At 43.6% G+C, this 18,101-nt stretch overlaps 1 long non-coding RNA gene across 1 annotated transcript in view; it reads right to left on the reverse strand.

The window, feature by feature from the left end:
- Positions 1 to 1,679: 1,679 nt before the first annotated feature.
- The window catches only part of LOC128323466 (uncharacterized), a 36,692-nt gene continuing 20,270 nt past the window's right edge, over positions 1,680 to 18,101 (reverse strand). Inside the window, exon 2 of the long non-coding RNA XR_008306281.1 lies at positions 1,680 to 3,836. This is a non-coding gene — a long non-coding RNA (uncharacterized LOC128323466). The remainder of the gene's footprint in view (positions 3,837 to 18,101) is intronic.

Here is an 18,101-nt window from a genome sequence, read left to right on the forward strand (position 1 = left end):
GCTGTTGCCGCTGTCTCTTACGTTTCTTTTTTAGATTGTTAGCCCTTTGGGGACAGGCAACCATTTTATTTATGTTTTTTTTAAAAAATGTAAAGCGCTTTGAGAGCTTTGGTTGATGAGTGGCATATAAATATCCATTGTCATCGTCATAGTAGCAGATACCAGTAATAGTCACTGAAGGGATACTGTGTTGAGGGTGGATAGGAGAAAAAGTGGATATTTTCAGGTTTTCAGAAAATACTTTTCAGAAAATACTTTTGCCTTCTGAAACCATTGGTCTTGCGGTAAAGGTAAAGTGTGCCATCAAATCGATTTCGACTCCAGGCGTCCACAGAGCCCTGTGGTTTTCTTTGATAGAATACAGGACGTGTTTACCATTGCCTCCTCCCACAGAGTATGAGATAATGCCTTTTAGCATATTCCTATATCACTGCTGCCCAAAACCAGCGGGGATTTGAACCGGCAACCTTCTGCTTGTTGGTCAAGCATTTCCCCACTGCGCCACTTAAGGTGACTATGAACTGTGGCCGTTGCTAAGCAGGGTCAGCTCTGGTCTACATTTGAATGGGGACTACATGTGTGATAAGATATTGGGATGAGGCTGCTCTGGGAAGAGCAACTTTCCCCCCCTTTTCTACTTAATCTAATTTGGAAGCTAAAATGGCAACACCAATACATTTCTGTTCAGTGCTTTAATTATCTCTCTGCAATCATAGTAAGTGCTGTAAGAATTATCCAGGGCTAGGCTTGACTGAGCAACTAGATAGCAACTGCAGGTGCTAAATAGATTTTAGATAGTAGGAGGAACAGTCAAGAACAATTTAGACTCTCTCTTCTGTTGAGATTTGTGATGTGCTTGGTGCTGATTAAAAAAATATCTCCCTGAAGCAATTTTGATGATATCTGAAGGTTCAAGGAGGGAGAAATGAAAGAGGGGATGGGTAAGAAATTTTGGGGGTGGGAACGAAATGATTGTAAAATTTTATGGGAGGTGGCTGACTGCTGTTTTGCTGCTTCTGCTGCACCTTCAGAGAGAGAGAGAGAGAGAGAGAGAGAGAGAGCATTCATGTGTGTGTCCCTCACTATCGACTTATTTATTTATTGTATTTTTTATTTATTTATTTTTACATTTATATACTGCCTTTCGTTCAAAGAAAACCCCAAGGCGGTTTACAAAAGTGAAAACATACAATAAAAAGGCAATAAAAACATCAAGCAAAAAATATAAAAACATATAAAAACAGGCATAAAAACAATACAACAGATAAAAACACACAGAAGCAGCAGTAAAAACTATTATGTAAAAGCCTGGGTAAAAAGCCAAGTCTTTACAAGCTTTCTAAAAGTGGTGATGGAGTCCGAGGAATGAATGGCCACTGGGAGAGCATTCCAGGAGCAGCAACAGAGACTTCGCAATGCCTTCGCGACTTCACAGTGCCTGGACCAATATGAACCAGATTGGGTACAGTTGTAAGGACACATAGGGACACCTCAAAGGCATAGTCTGTGATGATGTAATCCACCAAGATCATGGACCGATTTTGAACCAAATTTGCTACACCTCTAGGGACACATAGGGATACCTCGATGGCATAGTTTACGGTGATGTTGTCCACCCCAATTAAAAATGGCAGATGTGTAAAACTTTGAAGCACATGTGGGCTAACTTGTGGACTGTCTAACTGTTTTTTTTAACTTTATTAGAAGAAAATTTACAATGCAAATCAAAATTAATCCAGCCACAAATAGCAAAACATCATACAACAAACCCCAATTCCGCTATCCATCCACATTCTAATATTATCTAGGATAAGAAGACAACCATAATTCTCCCAATTGGTGTAATGAATAAAATCTGACCATATAACATAAAAAGAATTATTTGTGGTCTGATTTGCACGAGACCAAATAATATGAGATAACTTTTCTGATGTTGGGATGTGCCATAGATGTTTATACCAGTGGTTCGATTTTTCTAGTTCTTGGCTAAAGCTAACCTGGCCACAGTTACCATAAACACCACTAATTCTTTTGATGACACATCTGTGTTGACCCCAGACAATATATTTACTAACTCCAGCTGGGGCCATAATCCTATTCTCTGATTTGTGATTTTGCTCATCTCTGAGAATATCACTGACCAAAAGTACAAGACCCTGGGGCAGGTCCACCAAAGATGAAAATAGGTTCCCTTTAACCCACAACCTTTCCAGCAAAGTGAGGAGCAATTTTTATAAATGTGTGCTAACTTTCCTGGGATCAGGTACCATCGATGAAAAACTTTGAGAAAGTTTTCCTTAATTTGGGCTGAGGTTGCATTTCCAAATGTTCAACCACTCCTGGTCTTTGATTTCCTTTTGGAAGTCATTTCCCCGAGAAACTTTGAGGCCAGGTAGAGGGTTACATGTGTGCTTTATAATCAACTCATATAATTTCAAAACCACACTTTTCAGGGAGTCCGAGGCTCCCAAAGCCAGTTCTTCAAATTTTGTTTGTTGTCTATTGGTTTGAGCTATTATTTCTGGGATAGATATAAAGGATCTGCATTGTACAGTTGTAATGAGTGACACATACAGGTGAAACTTGGAAAATTAGAATATCGTGCAAAAGTCCATTAATTTCAGTAATGCAAATTACTTCTTGGTTCCATGTAATTCTAATTTTCTGAGATTGTGGATTTGGGGTTTTCATGAGCTGTACGCCATGATCATCACAATTATAACAAATTAATGCTTGACTTATCTCGCTTTGCATGTAATGTGTCTGTCTCATATATCAGTTTCACCTTTTAATTTGCATTACTGAAATTAATGGACTTTTGCACGATATTCTAATTTTCCGAGTTTCACCTGTAGGGACATCTTAATGGTGTATTCTATCTATCTATCTATCTATCTATCTATCTATCTATCTATCTATCTATCTAATATACCGCCTGACTCCAAAGGCTCTAGGAGATTCACAAAAAGAAACACAAGAAAAACAAAATCAAACAAACTGTTAAAAACAGCAATTTAAAAATTTAAAACATTCAAAGATTACTAAAAGCCTGGCTAAAAAAAATGTGTCTTAAGGGATCTTTTGATGGGTGGCAAAGATGTTAAACCACAAATGTCTCTAGGGAGCACATTCCACAGCCTAGGAGCAACTACAGAGAAGGCCTGCTCCCGAGTCACCATCAGACCAAAGTACAATTTTGTAATGATATCCATCCACCCTGATTCAAGACGGTGGACGCATGAATGTTTCAGGAGTAACTGGGCTACCTAATGAACCACCTAACTGATTTGAACCAAATTTGGGGCAGTTATATTGAGTGACACATATGGAGTGTGTGTGTGTGTGTGTGTGTGTGTGTGTATGCGTGTTCATGTATGTGTTCAACTAGCACTCACACCTCTGGGGGAAATGACAGTGCTGTACTAGAGGCCTCAGTATGGTGGATGGTGAGCTTCCACTGAGAGAAGCTCTAGAGAACACCATGTATCTCCCCGAAACCTTGCAATGTAGAGACCATCATAATGACAGACACTTTGCTACAACACATCAATAAAGCTCAGCAAATTTCAACTCTTTTTTTTTTTTTGGTCAAAAAGAGATTCTTTGCGACAACCAAAAAAGGAAACTCACTACCCAAATCCTTTCAATTTTCATTTTCCCCTCCTGCACTAAAGGATAAAGTTTGTCAAGCAGGACTGATCAGAATGAAGCCACATCATGACAGGACATGTTGATTTATTTTTGTGTTGCATCAGCTTCTAACAACCATGGCTGCTCAGAGTTCTTCCCTGAAAGGCATTGTGGGAGATGATGTCGGCTCTCGACAACTGGCATCCCTGTGAAGACAGACATTTATTAGGATACATAATACGGATAAAGATGAAAAGTACCTTGGCATGCTGATTTGCCGTAACTGTCACATGTAATGATTGCTTCAAGTTTTCCCACCTCAGGTAGAGGGAAGAAAAAGCTGTGAGGGACGATATTGATAATACTGAGCATTGCTGAGAGGGAGAGAGGGAGATTTATTTTTTTTTAAGCAGTGGGCCTGGCACTGAAGAGCGTGCCATTTTAAAGCAGGAAATCTGTTATTGTGATGTTTGTGAGAGGAGAACAAGGAGGAAAGTCACTTTCAAGTGTAGTTCGGCGCTCTCTTAATGAGGGACGGGGTCTTCTTAAGAGCCAGCCAACAACTGAGGAGGAACATATACCCTTAGTACTTGACGTCCTCAAAACAGCTGCCAGATTCAGATAAATCAGCTTGCATACTGCCTCCCCTCTTCACATCACCTGGAGTGACAGAATCGTGCTAATTTCATCTGAGGGAGGGTAGTGAGGGGAAAGACGAAAGATGGAGAGGGAGAGAGAAAATTCATATATCCTCTGTATGTTGATCCTTCACTGTAAAATTAACCAGACCAGAAATGGTTGAGTTCTGAGAAGAAAGGAGGCATTTTGTCAACCAAAATCTTTTAATTTTTCAAATTGGCACTCTTGTTCTCGTCCTCTGCCCATATGTTTTGTTTCAAACATCATTTTTATTTGGTCTTTCAAGTTTACAGTTGCTTGACACTACTAGGAAAAGCGGGGGGGGCACATAAAATGTGCAGATATATGCAATTCTTACTGTCAATAATGCTATCCTTTCAAATCATTTTCTATACCACTGAGTTTTAAATTGTGTTTCAGGAAACCCTGGGGTCCTTTGGAGACATCTCAAGCACTCTGCAATGAGAGGATCAGTAATGGCAGACAAACTTCCCAGAAAAAAAGTTTGTACACCATTATCTGCTCATCATCTTCTACATTGTTGTGTTACAGGGAAGAATGGAATGTGTTCTATATTTCACTCAGTTCCCAAAGAGTGATGGTAAGGCCAACATGTCCAACCAATGCTCTACATGAACTGAGAATATGCCCTAACAAGTGTCCCAGAATTCAAGATGTCCCAAAGTTTCGTGCTATTCCACTCCACTCCAAATGGGGGGCAATTCTAGCAATTTATGAAGGAAAGTGGGGAGGACATTTTTCAGAGCATAGCGGGTGTAAAAGAGCACCATAGACTGTGGAACCAGAAGCACTCCCCTTCCTCTTTGTGGCCAATACTTGCAGCTGTAATTTTTCCTCAGAAGCCTCCTCAGCACAGTGCTAGACACAGAGGCTACAGTTGCATATCACACAGAACTGTGGGTCCAATGGACCCATGGTTGCTCTCCCCACTCCACCTCCCACTGTCCTGTCCACATTCGGACAGGGAGGGCATCCTCTCTGCATTCAGTAAGACTGCAGAGAGAATGGAAAACTGGCTGTATGGGCTTCCTTCATGCTTGAAGGACAGCCCACACAGCCAATCATGGAGAGAGAAAGGAAGAAACTTCCTCCCTCAACTCCAGTCTGGCCGAATGCAGCCTCCAGTGCTGCATTTGGATGCAATGGAAAATCCATGGACCCTCAGTTTTGAGCAGCAAAACTCACTACAAACCAAGGGTTCAATCTGGAGTCTCTGGAGCAAAACCTTGGGTCGTGGAATAGAAAGGACTGGAGTTGCACTCGTTTGGACATAATGGTAATCAATTCTCAAGTCCTTGCAACTCGGGTATCCCATTATGTGCAAATGCAGCCATGGTGTTTCTGCTGCTGTTACCTCTGCCACCACAAAAATAGATGGCAGGGGTAGAAAAGTTGAGAGCCAGAGATTTTGTAGAACCTTTCCTCTCACTCATTGCATGATTGGAATTCAAGTTGAAAGTATTGAGAGGAGAACTTTGTGCTCAGATGTACCCAGAATCCTTTGAAATGTTGCAGAGTTTTCATGGCAGATGGGTAAATCTGAGTTCCTTGACAGCCGAAAGTTTGAAAACTGTCTTACATTCATGAGTAATAAAGAATTCTTCTATTCCCAATATTATTCCCTTTGTCAGGCAGCTGCCTATCTAGAACTGTTTATCAGAGAATGCTGATTTATTTTTTATTTAAAATAGTTATTATGCTCTGCCCCTACAATGTGCTACTGCATGGGGCAGCTCACAAAATTAGTAAAACATGATCCAAACCATCTCGCCCAAACTGATTTTGGTGAAATTTGTTCAGAGAGGAAAATGATGGGGATTCCAGAAGCGCAAAAAAAATGAGGGTGGGTTGTTGTGTTTGTTTGTGTGTGTGTGATAAAGTTTGCAAAGTTTAGGGGTCTTAGTAGTGGCAGTGGTGGCTGTACCAGTATCCTTTTTAATTTTTCTTTGATGCCACATCTATGTAGCATCGGTGGCAGAAGTGTTGGAAGCCAAGCAGACAGGAGCTGGCTGCCATTGTTATCCCAGAATACACTGGGGAAATGATGCAACATAGTGACGTTGCATCATTTCCTCAGTGCATTCTGGGGGGAAATGGCAGCCAGCTTCTGCCTACCTGAACACTGCTTTCTAGCACTGCTACCAGCTATGCCTACACAGGCATAGCATGAAAGAAAAATTAAATAGGAGACCCATGCTGCTAGGGCCAGTAAGCCCCCTTAAAACCTAGTGACTATTCATCCCCTCCCCACCCCACCCCAAGAATCCCCCTCCCCTTGCCTCGTGCAAGTGGGAGGGTGTTTGTCCCAGCCCGGGACTCACGAGCCCAAGAAGAAGCCTGATTGGTTGGCTGGCTCGTGGTGGGCGGGGCTTGCTGAGAGGCCGAGCGTTTCCCCGCTCTGGCCTCTCAGTCGGCTGTTTGTTTCCCCCTCCCTCCCTCCCTGTTGCAGAGCGGGTCTAGTGACTGGTCGCCTATGGGCCGAGTAGGAATTTTTTGCTCTCAACTTATTGGCTGTTGTTGGGGGTTTTTTCGCCTACTCTGTTCTGCAGTCAGTTGGTAGTTAGGTTCTAGGTTGGCCACGTTGGCGGTAACAGTGCGGGCTGTGGGTAAGGAGGTCTAGATTTCGGTGAGCACCCTTGGACATTTTAAGGTGGATTGGTCAATTGCTTCCTTGTGGCCTGTGCGGCACGGGAAGAATTACATTGCCAAGAAACCTGCTTCAGGACTTCACCTACCTTTGGGCTGTGCGGTCCGGGGAGGTAAAGATCTGAAGCTGTCCAGATCCCCTCTTCTAAAAGGGGTGGTTGGCTTTGAAGGAATTGGGCGGGAGCTACCTGCCTCTTTCCTGAGCCAGGGTGTGTCGCCCTTGCAGGCGATGGGTAGGACGTTTTGAATCCTAGCCCACGCCTAGGTGCCCGCACTGTTTTTATGTTGGTGATTAATCACCTTGTTTCCAGTCCGCCACAAATGTTGTTATATTAATAAAGCGTGGCCCGTTTCTCCCATTAAAAAATGTCTCTGTGTCTTCTTGGGCTGGGGTCTGGGTACAATGCTGTAAAGTTTGTTACATTTTTGTTACCTGCAAACTTGGGCAGAGAAAATGAGGAGTTGCTTTCAGACCAGCACTAACATCAGATGAGCATGTGAATCTGACTGCTAGGGTGTTATAGGTATCGGAGTATCACTTGATCTGTTTTTACCAACTGCTGACCAGAAGTTTCTTTCCTAGTCTAGCTGATATCCCCATTCCTTCCTTGGTCAGAGCTGACACAAAGGGCTGGTTGTTACAATCACGACAATCTCAGGGAATGGGAAGTGAGAGAGACATGCAAAGTGTGTATTCCCGATTTCCAGTCATAAGAACCCGGACATTTTTGGCAATGTGAAGTTTGCACCCCACCAACCCAACATTTAATAGAGATTGGGAATTTGGTATTTGATCAAGGATGGAATATTTCCATTAAATATTGGATTGGTGCGGTGCCAACCCGATATTGCCAAACATTTTGGGGTGCTTCTGACTGGAAATCGGGAGTGCACCTGACACATTTATTTCCCATTTCCCACTTTACTGAGATTGTTGTGATTGGGAAAACTAGCCCATTGTCAGAATTCCTGCCTCACTCCCTTCTGGCTCCAGGTAAAGGACTCAAAGTGGACTCAGTCCTAACAAAAACAAGAGATATCAAATTCATGATGCATAATAATAACAATGTCGACAACGCTATAAAATGCCAACCCACTTTTTTTTAGAGTCTGCTGTTTAGTAAATGCCATTTAGTGACCAGAGTGTCACCCAGCACTTACAAAACTAGTTAAAAATGTAAAATCTGGTAATATGTCACTGTACCTTAAGCATCCTTTTTCTCATTCACGGAACACCGTCCTCCGATTTAATTGAGGCCTCCGGTCCCCAGGAGACAGCAACGGCCCTCACTCTAGGCCAAGTTTAGCATTTCATTATTTAGTAATCTGAGCTGGAGTCGTGCTATTATTGACTCTCAGGCAATCCGCTTTGCTTCTTCTAACAAAAAGAGGATGCCCATAGAAATAATTGATACCACATTCAGCTTTTGAGCGAGCGTTCCCTTGGTGGATTGTGCACGAAAGCTTTTTGATTTAGGCTTAAGAATAACAAAAGTTGGGGATATTTTTCACCGACGACCCCCATATGACATGTCCGTAACCCCTTTCACAGCAGGAATGTTGGCCTCAAGGCATCTCTTAGCAGCTCAAATGAGTGACTAGAGGCTTTCCTTCTTTTATTATAGATCTGCTGGTTAAAAGTGAAAGCCTCTTAAAGGGAAGTCATTTTTTCTCTTTCCTTCATAAAGAAAAAAAACCCCTTTTCCTTTGGACCTGATCCAAGGAGGGACTGAGCAGAGCCCTTCTGATGGAGTTTCAGGTTGATTGTGGGTAACCAGAGCCTTGCTATGGCGATTAGCGCTGTCTCCATGGTAACTAGAATTTGCAATGCTTAATTTCTAAGTTTGCGACTGAAATTTTCAACTGAAGTGAAGTTTTGAGGTGAATTTGAAGGTTCTTGCTTTGGCAAATATCTAAGGAATGTTGAGGGAAGCAAAGACAAGGAAAGAGTTCCATTAAGACTATGAAGCATTCCCAGGGGGGTTGATGAATCCTCTAAGTGTCACCTAAAGAGGCCAGACTTTTGCTACACGTCAATTACTAATTATGAAGGCAGAAAGATGGGAAAGAACTGGATGAAATAATATTATAGAGAAGGGCCCACGGATGTGGAATGTGGGAAGATCTGGAAGGTTCCCCTCTTAACTCCTTTAGGTGGATTCTCAAGGCATGTTGATTTAAACACTCTGTGTAATGTGCCATGTACATGGACAACATTATATACATAAACATTTTTTAAAATATAAATGTTTAAAATATAAATATTAATGATATTATAAAATAATTTTATTTTCTCACTGTTTTGTTTCTGCCCTTTTTATACTATCCAATCACTGCCCAATGGATTGTTGGATTGTTGTATCAAATTAATTTACTTAATGATTTCGTTTTTGTATACTGCTTGTACACTGCTGGATACTTTTGTTTTTGAAAAATAGTTTATAAATGCATTGAAATAAAAACAAATGCATAAAGAATAGCATCAAGGATGATTCAGTAATGACCCCAAGTATCTTCCAAACAGTCTTATGACTACTAGTCTGGTGGCTATAGACTGCCTCCAGCCTCAGAGGCAAGATGCCTCGAAATACCAGTTGCAGGGGAGCAACAGCAGGAGAGAGGGCATGCCCTCAGCTCTTGCCTGTGGGCTTCTCAGAGGCATCTGGTGGGCCACTGTGTGAAACAGGATGCTGGACTAGATAGGTCAGGCCTGATCCAGTTTTTATGTTCTTAAAATACTTGTGTTGGTGTGGAAGTTATTTCTGAGTCATTCTTTTGAAAGTACCTAATCAATTGCCCCATAGAAGGAATTCAACAGACATGAAGCACGCTGAGCTATTAAATAATCTTTGGTGCCCTTATGCAGTCTCAAGTCCAAATTACAACTTTTAAAAGGGCAGTCAAGACGCATTTGTTCACCCAGGCTTTTAATTAGATACCGTTTTAATTGTTTTAACTTTTTAAAATTTTAATTGTTGAAATGTTTTAATCTTTTATTGGTAGTTTTTATTTTCTTGTAAACCGCACAGAGAACATGCATTTTGGGTGGTATAAAAATATGTTAAATAAATAAATAAATAGATAGATAGATAGATAGATAGCTCCACCATGGTGCATATTATAGTGCATGTGGCACATATGTATGCAACACCTGCATACCTTGGTGCATTTTTGCCTCTGTACCACTGGGACAACGAGTGGGAAATTGAAAACAGCCTTGTTTTATGCCACGGCCATGCGCAACGGCCCTCCTGCTTCTGTCTCCGTGTGCCTCAGCCCCCTTGATTCCTTTGCCAGTTATGCCACCCAAGGATTTCAAGGGAAGCAAAACTACTTGAATTAAATTAAGGACATTTCTCAGTCAGGGGACAGTTCACCACAATCTAGGGATAAACCAAAATCCCCCTAGTTGTGCCACTCTATTTGCAGGGGGCATAATGTGGAAGGGAAATAATCAATTTAAAGGGGGGGTATAATGGGGTAAAACATGGGGACCTTACCAATGGTAACAGTCCTCTTTGCAACTGGCACCTACCATTTTCATTTCTCAGAGGTCCCATGGGAATGACATTATATCATCACATAGAGTTATTGCCAAGGGACCTCTGGGAAATAAAAATGGCCCCCAGGAACCCTGAGGAGTCCTGCCATCTCTCCTGCAAAGTAGACAATGAGAGTAGAACAAAGGTGAGCTGGATGGGCAGTTGGGGGGCAACTTTAACCCTCTGCTGCCCCCAATTCTCCTTCAAAATTCTCACAGGAGAACTTTCCACTCATTCAATGAAGACCCTGTTAATTTTTAGAAGTGGAGGCTCCTGAGATCAGAGCTATCTAAAAATTATACCTTCTGAACTGGAAGCTCTATTTTTCCCTTTTATATCCTGTCTTCTATCCATGATGGAAGTATATGGAGTTCCATGTAGTTTCAAGGTAGCGTAGATGAGGTCCAGGTGGTCACCCATCCAAGCAATGACCAGCTCTGGTTCTGCAGAGCTTCAGCAAGGTGACTGCATCATGCATTGTCAGATCATCCAGTTCCTTATGTGTGCCACTAATATGGAGACACTGCATGCTTCTGGACCAATCCATATGGCAAAGAGGTTTTTAAACATCAAACATGTCAAGTGTCACCATAGTCGAGTCATATTTTGGTGGCCTCTACACTGACACTACAACACTGGAATCAGTTCTAAGAGGAAGAGAAAACCAATAAACTATTTTAATGCTCCAATTAATGTTCCAGCAGTAATCCTCGGTACTGTATTAGAATTCGGGTGGAACCAGAAAAGATGCATAAGAGGGCAACAAAGATGACCAGGGGCCTGGAGCACGTTCCTTATGATGCAAGGCAACAGCATCTGAGGCTTTTTAGTCTGAAAAAGGGGCAACTAAGGGGAGACATGATCGAGGTGTATAAAATTATGCATGGAGTGAAGAGAGTGAACAGAGAGAAATTTTTCTCCCTCTCTCACAACACTAGAATCAGGGGGTCACCCCATGAAACTGAAGGCCGGGAAATTTAGGACCAAGAAAAGGAAGTACTTTTCCACACCACTCATAATTAATCTATGGAATTCTCTACCATGGGATGTGGTGATGGCCACTAGCTTGGATGGCTTTAAAGGGGACTTAGACATATTCATGGAGGACAGGTCTATCAATGGCTACTAGTCTGGTGACTGTAGGCCACTTCCACCTCAGAGGCAAGATGCCTCAAATCTCGAAAAAGCAGTTGGAGGGGAGCAACACCAGGAGAGATGACCCTCAGCTCTTGCCTGTGGACTTCCCAGGGGCATCTGGTGGGCCACTATGTGAAAAAACATGCTGAACTGATGGGCCTTGGGTCTGATTCTTATGTTCTTATAGGTGTTGGAAACATGTCTGTATTTGCATTTTTACAAAATGTCAGAGCTGAAAGTGTTTCACTGAGAACTTTTGAGCCACCAATTTGGGATGGTGGGTAAAATTTGCTAGGGTCAAATCTAGGAGTGACTTTGAGATGAGCCCAGAGAAATTTTGAGAGGGTTTTAAGGGACACTTCTGTTGGTTGGTGACACATGGGTGTCTTCCTCCCACTCCATTTAATTTATTTTGCTGCTTCTCTGGAGGCGGCAGCAGTGTGGAGCTCTTTGCAGCAGCTGGCTACTACCAGCTACCATGAATTTCCTCCAGAAATGGTCTATGAATGATGGTGCGTCATTATGTAGTGTTACTTAAAGGGGCCTTAGACTGCCAGTGGGATAAGTGGTGGCTACCAGTAGGATGAGAAATTCTGAATTTCACCCACTGACATTTGTGTATTTATTTATATATTTACTTTCCAGCATTTTAACCTCACCTTTCTCAAAAGCAAAAATGACTCAAGTCATAAGAACATAAGGACAGCCCTGCTGGTTCAGGCCCAAGGCCCATCTAGTCCAGCATCCTGTTTCACACAGTGGCCCACCAGATGCCACTGGAAGCCTACAGGCAGGAGCTGAAGGCATGTCCTCTCTCCTACTGTTACTCCCCTGCAACTGGTACAGAGGCATCCTGCCTTTGAGGCTGGAGGTGGCCTATATTCCTCCAGCTATACACCAATAAATTATCCAACAGCTATACAACAATAAATCAGCTTACAACAATAAATTGTGGCGGGAGATGATGGGAGTTGTAGTTCAACAACAGCTGGAGAGCCAAGTTTGCCTACCTCTGCTATAACAAATGGTCCTAGGGCATGCTCTGAGTGAAGATGATACTGTCACTTTGCAGAAACTAAGCAGGTTTAGGGCTGGTCAGTGCCTGTATGAGTGACTTCTTAGAAGTGTGTGGGTGCCATTTTGATTTCCACAATGGAAAAGAGGTGGGATATAAATAAATTGATAGCAATTCAAACCTATGGCACTTAGGAACAACACTGTCATGGGTATAAAAATGTGTTCCTGACCCCTGTCAATGGGTGGCCCTACAAGGAGCAACGAGAGGCACATGGGGAGCAAAATGTCTTTCTACACAGAGACCACTTGCATCTACCACCACCACCCAAACCCATGATTTCTGCAATATACAAGCTCTCACACATCTACACATCACAATGATGGGCATTTTCCTAGCATTCCACAATAGGATTTGGAGGGAAAGTGGCGTATTGCCAACAAAATGACCTTCTGACATTGAGAACTGCTATATTCCTTATATGGATGTCTGAATCTTTAAAATATTTTCAAAACAAAACAAAGCAAAACAAAAACCCTTTCACTCAAACTGGCATCAGCTGTAGGGCTCCATTGAATAGTCCCTAACCTTAGTATTATTATCCTCAAAGTTAGCCCCTTTGATGCAATGAATTGCAAGAAAAGATAATCACATCGCCCCAGAATGGGTGTGACTTCATCACATCCGATGTGATGCCATCAAGACAACCCTAGCAAAAATACCTTGGCTCACCACACCCAACCAGATTGATGGCAGTGAGGGCAAATGAAGCTGAGTGTCCTGGGGGCAAAGAAGAAGGAAGAGCGGCTGAGGGAATAATGGCCACATAACAACATTCCAAAAATGTCTGTGAGTGTCAAGAAAACCCAAAAGGGGGGGTCCATCTGCAGCACTCACAAAAACAAAGCAATGCCCCAGTGCTCCAGCCTGCAGCTACACTTCTGTCTGAATCAGTTTCCTTTGACTAAATCAATATGATAAGAACATATGCATATGCAAATGATATGATGGTTCTCATCCATCCCCACATATGAAATGATGTTACATGAGTCAATCAAATACCACCCATTTGTTTTGCACATCATGGTTAATATTAATTGGAGCACAACTAGAAATGAAATCCTGTCATTTGGCAAGAAAGTTTTTCTTTTCCCTTCCTTTTCCTTTCTTTTTCCTCTTCCACATTTCTGACCTTACTTAAATATATGATTCCCTCTCCAGCTACCCCCTCCTTCTTTCCCAGGTAGTATTTGGAGCGGATTTTTTAAAAAAAATACAGAAGAGACCTTTTCTAAGACAGATGGCCCACAATGAGGTTAAAAAAAGGTATCTCGAGATCCAACCTGCAAGAACAAAAAAAAAATTGCTTGCATTGTTGTTTTCATTATCTTGCTTCTGTCATTTCATGAGCTTTGTATCTCACAAGGAAAGAAAGAAGGAAGAAAGGGGGGAGGGAAAAAACTGTGAAATTAATCTTTTGTGCATTGCCAGATAAAGACGAGACATGCTCAGACAAAAGATAGACTGGGAGAAGGTACTGTGATTGATGACTAAAGTAAAGGTGTCAGAAGAGTATTATGTAAATTACTGGAGGCACAGACCATTTCAGAGAGAGTGAGAGGGAGAGGGGAAGCGGGAGAGAAAGGACTGCGGAGGCAATGTCACCAAGACACTGGTCCCCAAGCACCAATTTCTTGCCATCTTTCATCTGCTCAGACAAGCTCACCTCACATTCTATTTGGCTTGCACAATGCGACAAAGAGTGGATGGAGAATGTGTGTGCATGCGTCGAGGGGGGAGAGCCTGTCAACGTTTGCATGCAGATCGTTTTTTAAAATGGGCAAGAATCGAGGCAAGAAAATCCCTGCATCGAATCAGCCGGGATTTCAGGAAAGCGGCAGGAGTGGCCGAGTAGAGGGGTGTGACCCCGACGCCGAAGCCCACCGAAAATCACCACTAACTGACACATGCAGGCCCAGCAAGGAAACAGATTGCCTCCCATTGATCTGTTGTAATGAGTGTGTAGAAGCTTGAGCTGAGGACAACACAATGCACATAGCAATATAGCAATGAGGGCGTAACTGCAAATATTACCTGCTAGAGATTCCCACGTGGCGCACAAATACAGGAACATAGGAAGCTGCTGATACCACTGATCCAACTAGCTCAGGATTCTCTATACTGACTGGCTATGGCTCTCATAAGAACAGAAGAACAGCCCTGCTGGATCAGGCCCAAGGAAGCCCATCTAGTCCAGCAACCTGTTTCGCACAGTGGCCCACCAGATGCTGCTGGAAGCCACAGGCAGGAACTGAGGGCATGCCCTCCCTCCTGATGTTATTCCCCTGCAACTGGTACTCAGGGGAGGCATCCTGCCTTGGAGGCTGGAGGTGGCCTATAGCCCTCAGATGAGTAGCCATTGATAGACCTCTCCTCCATGAAGTTATCCAAACCCCCCTTAAAGCCATCCAGGTTGTTGGCTGTCACCATATCTTGTGGCAGAGAATTCCACAAGTTGATTATGCGTTGTGTGAAAAAGTACTGTTGGTCCTAGATTTCCTGGCAATCAATTTAATGGGATGACCCCTGGTTCTAGTGTTATGTGAGAGGGAGAAGAATTTCTCTCTATCCACTTTCTCCACATCATGCATGATTTTATAAACCTCCATCATTTCTCCTTGCAGTCATCTTTTTTCTAAACTAAATAGCCACAGGTGTTGTAGCCTGGCCTCATAAGAAAGGTGCTCCAGGCCCCTGATAATCTTGGTAACCCATCTTGGTTGCCTCTCCAGGCAGCAGTCTTTCCCAGCCCTGCTTGGAGATGCCAGGGATTGATGCTGGGGCCTTTTACATGTGAAGCAGATGCTCTGCCACTGAGCTGCAGCCCCATTCCTACAGAACTGCCTTAAACTGAGAAACTGCATCCCGCTTTCCTTGTCCATCTTGGCTTCTGCCCCTTCTTTAGAATTCCTTCCATCACCTCTGAGGATACAGGAGTGGAGACGCCACTATGCTAAAGCTGAACTCCATCTCTGAAGATAGAATGCACACCTAGCTGCTCAGCTGCTCCCTCTCAATGGGTCTACTTGGGAGGAGAGAGAGAGGCTTGTTGAAGGCTCTAGAGCAGGGGTAGCTTAAGGATACAGGAAGGGGTGATGCTCTTGCTGGCTAGAAAAACATCAGTTGATGCCACCTTTTGCTAGATCGATTTGACACCTTGTGCTTCCAGCTGCCTGGTGCTTTGTTTGGCACTGGTTTGACCACAGCTCTTTAGGATCTCAGGCAGAGAAAGGTCTTTCCCAGCCCTGCTGTCTGCGATCTTTTAACTGGAACTGCCAGGGATTTGAGCTGGGCTATAGGCCACCTCCAGCCTCAAAAGCAGGATGCCTGTGAGTACCAGTTTCAGGGGAGTAACAGCAGGCGAGAAAGCATGCCCTAAACTCCTGCCTGTGGCTTCCAGGGGCATCTGGTGGGCCACTGTGCGAAACAGGATGCTGGACTAGATGGGCTCTCTTGGGCCTGATCCAGCAGGGCTGTTCTTATGTTCCGGGCCTGCTAGGCAAAAACCATGCTTTCTAGCACTGAATTATGGCTCTTCACATCCTTGGTTGGAACATCAAGCAAACTTACTGTGGCACTGTGAGGACTCACCATCCAAGAGGGAAAGCAGTCAAGCACTGCATAATGGGGAAACCATCAGAGGACAAGTGCAACCTGACCTTCCCATCATGTATCCCAATTCCAGCACAACAAATCAATAACTAAAAGTCAGTCCACAAATCTTTAACTCCATATCTTTCAAAAGAATTTGCAGCATGTCTGTGCATTTATTGCACTTTTTGCATGGAGAAGCAATTACCTAGGAGATTTTTGACGGTGGTGGGAGGCGGGGTTCCACTTTCCCCCTGACTACGTGGTTAACACATCTCCTGCTTTCAAACCAATTATTACTTATTATCTTTTGAATTTTACCTGTGACCTACCTTTGCTCTGCTTTAATTCTATGGCTGGCTTTTATTCAAAACTATTATTGGGGTGAAGGGAAAGCCTCCGTCAATGGCCACCTCTCACCTTAGCACTTTATGAGTGAAAAGAGCAGTCTCATATTAATATGTTCTCAACAGGATTATGTTTGGCTATAATGGGCTGTTTTCAGAATGAGACCCAAATTGACTGGAGAGATGAATATATTTCCATTAGTGGATGATAAGTTGAATAACTTTGACCTATAGGCAGAGTCTCCAACATGCATCCCCAAAAAAGTCTGGTATCTAGTACATACTTCAGCATGAAACCAAGTTGGTGCCAGCCACACCATACGATGAAACCATCACTTGGAGATGGGCTTAGAATGAGAAATCTCTCTCTTTTGGCTGAAAATGACTCACTGCTGTGAGTCAGGGACACCCTATCTCAGCACGGGACACTTTGGCAAAAACCTGTAATGTGAGAGCCATTTCCAGCTGTGTTGACCTCTGCACAGTACAGCACTTTTCTCAGAGCTGGGAGGGCCTTTAGGAGAGATGGAGCCCTCTCTTAAGAGTTCTAGGAGGAAAATGCTGCAAAGGGCTAAAGAGGGCTCAATTTACCTTAAATGAGTCCCCCACCACCACCACCTGGGCAAAGCACAGCACTGCACAGTGAGAATGGTCATCTCGGCATGGTGCCAGGGGATTGATCAGGGGATTTTTGGCTGAAGCTTCACGCAGGCCAAATAAATGATTTGGGAGCTGCACTTAGGGCCTTACAATGAATAACACTGCCCTTTCTGGATTAATACCCTGGCACATGAGGAGATGAATGATGCTAGTTTCCCACCAGAATTCTGCCCCATTTTCAGAAACATGATTAGAAACCCTGGATGACCAGGAGTCCAGATCACATGGAAGAGGCCTGTGCCCGCAAAACAGTACACCCAAGATGGCCCTATGACTATCCTGCTCCAGGATAATTTCTGTGCACATCATGAGGCTGTTCTCATGCACAGTCAAGTCCAGGCTAGGGCAGCTAAGCCCGGGCTTGGCTGCCAGTGGCAACCACCTGGAGCCACAGGGCTCTCAGCGGCACCTTGGTGGCAAACCTGGCTAAGAAGCTGGGCAGTTAAATGAGCCTGTTTACTTGACCGTGTGTCAGCTGCTTTCAGCCGGTGATGAAACACTGATGGGCACCTGCCTGTTCCTGGAAGGATCCTCACAATGCGCCGCATGCACCTGTGGTGCATTGTGGGATTTCCAGGGGCCGGGACAATGTGTCCCAACCCCCACAGTTCTACGCTGCCTGGGACAGCAGTGGATCATCTGGGCGTGTGATTCACACACCCAGCAGCAACATGAGGATTGTCTTTGGAAGTGAGCTTCTGCTGCCTTCCCCACTACACACCTTCAAAAGGCTCTACATTTTCCAAGACATGGACTGGGGCACCCCAGGTTCTGGAAAGCTCGTAGAGCAGCAACTCAGGATCATGATCAGAA

The sequence above is a fragment of the Hemicordylus capensis genome, chromosome 1 (genome assembly GCF_027244095.1).
Source record: "Hemicordylus capensis ecotype Gifberg chromosome 1, rHemCap1.1.pri, whole genome shotgun sequence".
NCBI classification, from domain to species: Eukaryota; Metazoa; Chordata; class Lepidosauria; order Squamata; family Cordylidae; genus Hemicordylus; species Hemicordylus capensis.